At 39.9% G+C, this 5,605-nt stretch overlaps 1 pseudogene; it reads right to left on the bottom strand.

Moving 5' to 3' along the window:
* Nucleotides 1-3,417: 3,417 nt before the first annotated feature.
* LOC120879139 lies at nt 3,418-3,555 on the bottom strand (annotated as a pseudogene).
* Between the last annotated feature and the right edge of the window lie 2,050 nt (nt 3,556-5,605).

Raw genomic sequence — 5,605 nt, 5'->3', positions numbered from 1 at the left:
CACATGAACACAGAAATGTAGGACTTCTCTGGTGGCTCAGTGGTAAAGAATCTGCCTGCCAATGCAGAAGTCACAGGTTCGATCCCTGGTCTGGGAAGATCCCACATGTCTTGGAGCAGATAAGCCCAGGCGCCATAACCATTGAGCTTGTACTCTGGAGCCCGAGGGCTGCAACTACTGGAGGCTGCACGCCCTAGAACTCATACCGTGCAACAAGAGAAGCCAGCATAAAGAGATCCCGTGCACTGCAACTAGAGAGCAGCCCCACTCACTGCCACTGGAGAAAAAGCCCTTGAAATAATGAAGACCCAGCACAGCCAGAAATATATAAATTAAAAATTATAGAAAAGAACTTAAAAATACAGAAACGTATCTACTCTGTTGAGAATATGTCACCAGGTGAGCCTCTGTTTTATCTGTTGATTGGTAACTAAAACTGGAGTCAAAACAGAGAGAGAAGGTAAACTAGAAGAAATCAAGTACTTTAACTCAGGAGATCTAAAACAAACATAGATACTCACTTTTAAGAGTTGAAAGCCTTGCATACAAGCCCAAGCATCTGGGTTCAGGGCTGTAGCATGACCATGACTTCCTGTGACCGGGGGAGCTAGTTGAGACTGTGCTCAAAGTGGCCACGTGTGAGCAGCCCAGAGGACTGCACTGACAGCCGCGCCTGTTGGTTACAGTGGAGGAATTCAACGGCAGTGTGTAATTTTCTTTGTGCCTGTAAAATGCCTTTCTTTGTCCTCATTCTATGAAGTGTATTATATAAAGTTGCATTTGGAAGGGCATCATGTCAGAAATGATTTTTTAGTGATTTAGTGAAAAATTTGGTCAATTTCCTTTTTATCATCTGCATTTTTTATTTAAGGAATTTTTTCTTTTTATCATCATAAACTGTAAAAACTGAGAGAATGTTAGAGGATCATTTAATCCAACTCCCAAGTTTCAAAGGAAAAAAATCTTGAGGAAAATTATGTTTCAACAAGATCATAGGACATTGTGACCAATATTAAAGGCTCCATTTATAACTTAGTATCACTTAGTGCTAATAATTAATTATATTTCCCAACTGTAGGTCGAATAGCATAAATATTCATTGCTAGGAGAAACATCCAAGAAATCCATGTTTTCTTTCATGTAAGATAGGACCACAGATATCATTAAAGTATGAAAATTTGTTTTAATCTCACTTTGTATATTTTAGATAATGCGAATTTTGGGTTAAGCAAGCATGTGTTTTCAACAGCTTTATTTAAGCTATCAGATCTTTCTTAAAGAGCTGAGTATTACTTCTTAAGATATTATTTGATTCTCATTTTAAGCTCTTAATATAAATTAGAAATTTTCTATCTACCTTTTTATATATTCTTATATTTAATATTATTGCCTGGAGAATTCCATAGACAGAGGAGGTTAGCAGGCTACAGTCCATGGGGTCGCAAAGAGTTGGACATGACTGACTAGCTAACACATCACTTCATATGTAGTTTTAAATATGAATCAATGAATATAAATGCATACATACATGCTTGTGTGTGTATGTGTATATGTGCCCATGTGTATGTATGAGTGTGACATTTGGGATCTTTGGAAGCTTACTTCTATGGTAGCTCTTGATGGAAATTTGTTTTCTAATGCTCCATTTACTGACAAGTCAGCATATAATCAACTATGAATTTTTATGCTTTTCTTCATGTAATATTCTAAGATATATTATAAATAGTTTGTATTTTTTTGTATATAATTTTAATTTATAATTGTAGTCAGAAACTCAGACTTGTTTGTAGAATGTGTCTTTAATTCTTACAAAAAACAAATGTAGGTTAAAAACAATTTGGCAAGAAGGTGATTATGAATATTATTAAATCTGGCATCTAGCCCAGGAAAAAGACTTCAACTGATAGAAGACTCCAATTTATTTCCATCTGGAGAGTGTTCAGGAGTGCTTGGAAAACAAAAACTGCTGCTTATAACGTCCTAAAACTGCTTGCTCTGGCTTCTTATAGTTTAAATTCAGTCATTATGTGTTCAAGGTTACAAGGGCACTGACTACTGTTCAGAAAGGGACAAGTCAAGAATCATGTTGCCTGATGGAGAGTAGGATGTAAAGGTTTTAAATACAATGAGTAAAGAAACTAAAATCATTAAAAAGGAAACTAAGACATTTAAAAGGAAGAAATAAAATGAGGGGAAAAGTGAAGTAGAAGTGGAAATATGTGTTAAAACACTAACCATGTCATATAGAAAAATTACAGGTGAAAGGGAAGGATTTATATCAAGGAATGTCTAATATCCAGATATCATCTTAACTTACTGTTATTATTGAGCATTTTTTTCATAGATAAACCACATACTGAAAGTTCATGAAAGGTCAAATATAGTGTAGAAAATTGTTATTGTTCAGTCACTAAGTCATGTCTAACTCTTCTGCGACCCCACAGGCTGTATAGAGCCCACCAGGCTTCTCTGTCCATGGAATTTCCCAGGCAAGAATACGAGAGTGGGTTTGCCATTTCCTTCTCCAGGGGATCTTCCTGACTTAGGGATCGAACCCATGTCTTCCGCATTGGGAGGCAGATTCTTTACCACCGAGCCACCAGGGAAGCCAGAGCAATTACTTTGAGTAAATATCTGCTTAACATAAGCAGGTGGAAAAAAACACACTGTCAATTCATTAGAAGCTACTAATTCATTCATAAGCTACACTGTCAGTTCATTAGAAGCTTAGGGTATGTGCTAAAAGTACTAGAAATAGTGTCTCAGTAAGTAGGAAACTGAGCCCATAAGAAGATATGATATGCAGGAAGCAAAGGTGGAAGCGGGAGCAGAGCATTTTTAAACACGCTGATAAATATGAATGAACTGAGATTAAGCGCTGATCAAGTTTAAGCGAGGGAGACATGAACAGTTAGACCACATGAAAGAAACACTGTCAGGACAGAGTTCAGTTCAGTTCAGTTCAGTTCAGTCGCTCAGTTGTGTCTGACTTTTTGCGACCCCATGAATCACAGCATGCCAGGCCTCCCTGTCCATCACCAACCCCCAGAGTTCATTCAGACTCACGTCCATCGAGTCGGTGATGCCATCCAAGACATCACTAAATCATTGCCATGCCTCTTTTCTGTGGTGGAGAGTGATACTAACTCTGGATTTTGGTAACTCAGGATGGCTTCCTAAAAATTATGGTAAGATACTAAAAAATAAGAAGAGAATAACACTTCCATGCTAGGAGGGGAGAAAGAGTTCATAAAGAAAACTGTGTCAACATAAGCAAAGGGAAATGTCGATCGTTCAGCTGTGTCCGACTCTTTGCGACCCCGTGGACGGTAGTTCGCCAGGCTCCTCTGTCTGTGGAATTCTCCAGGCAAGAATACTAGAGTGGGTTGCCATTCCTTTTTCCTGGGGAATCTTCCCAACCCAGGGATCAAACCTGGGTCTCCTGCCTTCCAGGAAGATTCTTTACTGTCTGAGCCACCAGGGAAGGAGAGATAATTTTAAACTGATTAAGAACAGATATTGCATTTGATCTTGGCCAAAAGGCTAAGAAGCAATGAGGGAGAGAGATAATTTTAAAGATAAAATGTCTGATGTAAAAACACTCAGGTTTGTGTAAGTAGAATTTACTTAGTGGCTTTTTTTTCCTTGAAAATATGCCAGTAAGCATATTTGGTTTAATGAAGAAGGATCAATAACTGTTTTTAAAGGCAGTCATCCTCTCAGCTACCTTTTCTTCATCAAGTCCCTAGAAGTTTAATTCTGACACATATCGGCTTGTCTTCCTTTCCACCTCTGGTGTCAGGCACTCACGTCCAAGCCTTTCTACCTGGGTTATTAGTAGCTTTCTCTGTGCTCTCCCTTCCCGTCTGCTGGCCCTTTATTTCTCTGCAGCAGCTTACACTGCAGCCTAACACGCTGATGGCCAAGCAGTACTGTAGTCTTACAGGCTGTGTCCTGTCCTGTGTCCCTGTGGCTGCAGCGGGAGCATGTGAGGGAAGGTCTTTGTGATCTTCATCTCTGTCCAGTATCCATCATTTCACTAATATGCATAAGGCATTAATATTGTCAAAATCCATTAAGTTTTTATTGCTGAAACAGGTTAAGTCAATATATCTCTACTCTTCAGTGTATATCCATCTCAGGAATTAAAGACTCCCCCAAACTTAGACCCCCAAATTAGGCATTTTAACACTCTGTCTGCGAGTGTGTGTGCTAAGTCTGTTCAGTCGTGTCTGACTTTTTGCAGTCCCATGGATTATATACGCCTACTAGGCTCCTCTATCCATGGGATTCTCCAGGCAAGAATACTGGAGTGGGTTTTCATGCCCTCCTCCAGGAACTATTTCCCGATCCAGGGCTTGAACCCGCATCTCTTATGTCTCCTACATTGGCAGGTGGGCCCTGTACAACTAGTGCCCCCTGGAAAGCCCTTTAACACCGTAATAAGTCTTTAATTTCTGCTTGACATTCCCAGAAAAGGTGAAACTCCATTCATGAATCAGTCTACACCTTATATGGAAATTGAAACTTACGTGTTTTCAAGAATACTTGGTGAATCAGTTTGCAGTATGTTTGGCTGAGAGTAACTGAGAACTTGATGAGATGGCTTAACGCATGGTGTGTGTGTGTATGTGTGTCTGTGTGTCCATGTGTGTGGTTTATTCATATGCCCCTCATAGAGCTGGGTAAGTCTACTTAGAGTTGTTGCATTACCCAAGGTGCAGTGATATTTTTTCCTTATTCAGTCCCTTTCATGTTGGCCTCTTTTTCCTCCTCATAGTAGTTGCTTCTTGGCCACAAAGTAGCTCCTGTAACCCAGCTTCATGCCTACATCCCAGGTGCAGTACTGCAACCAGCCTGGATCAACTCACCAGTCAGTGTTTTCTGCACTGAACTGTTTCTCAAAGCATCAATTCTCTGGTGGCTCAGCGGTAAAGAAACTGCCTGCAGTGCAGGAGACCTGGGTTCAATCCCTGACTCAGGAAGATTCTCTGGAGAACGGAATGGCTACCCACTCTGGTATTCTTGCCTGGAGATTTCTGCCTGGCGGACTACAGTCCACGGGATCACAAGGAGCTGGACACGACTGAGCGACTAACTCACACTGTAAGTAGCAATATATCAATAATTTCTTGTTTCCACTGACATGTTTGAGTAAAGAATTGTTTTTCTCCTGGAAATGTTAATATCATGAAAACTTTTTCTGTGCTCTGAAAAGAAGGTACAGAAATCAATTTTTTTCCTGGTAACTCCTGGGGGAAATTACTTTCAAAAGACCCAGACATTATTTTCAGACTTTCAATGTGTCGAGACTGAAAAATCCTTTTGGAGGAATGGTGCCGGCTTTTGTTTCACTTGCATTATTTTGTATTTAATGGGTGCTTTTGGGAGGCAAGGTGCCTGTTTAGACGTCTGTCCTGTGAATGGCTCCTTCGTTTCACACCCAGCTAGTCCTTTCCCTTCTTACTTTCTTGCATTAGTTTCTGTTTTTTTTTTTTCCTGTTTGCTCATCTGCATCAGCTGATGTCTAACTGAACTCTGACCACCTTTCTGGTCCTATTCATTTTTCAAGCTACAATATGCTAATGGTTTCTTTCTGCCAGTC

Source organism: Oryx dammah, unplaced genomic scaffold (genome assembly GCF_014754425.2).
Source record: "Oryx dammah isolate SB20612 unplaced genomic scaffold, SCBI_Odam_1.1 HiC_scaffold_19, whole genome shotgun sequence".
Taxonomy (NCBI): Eukaryota; Metazoa; Chordata; class Mammalia; order Artiodactyla; family Bovidae; genus Oryx; species Oryx dammah.
The sequence above is the reverse complement of the archived record's forward strand: the minus strand, read 5'-3'. Positions and strand labels throughout refer to the sequence as shown.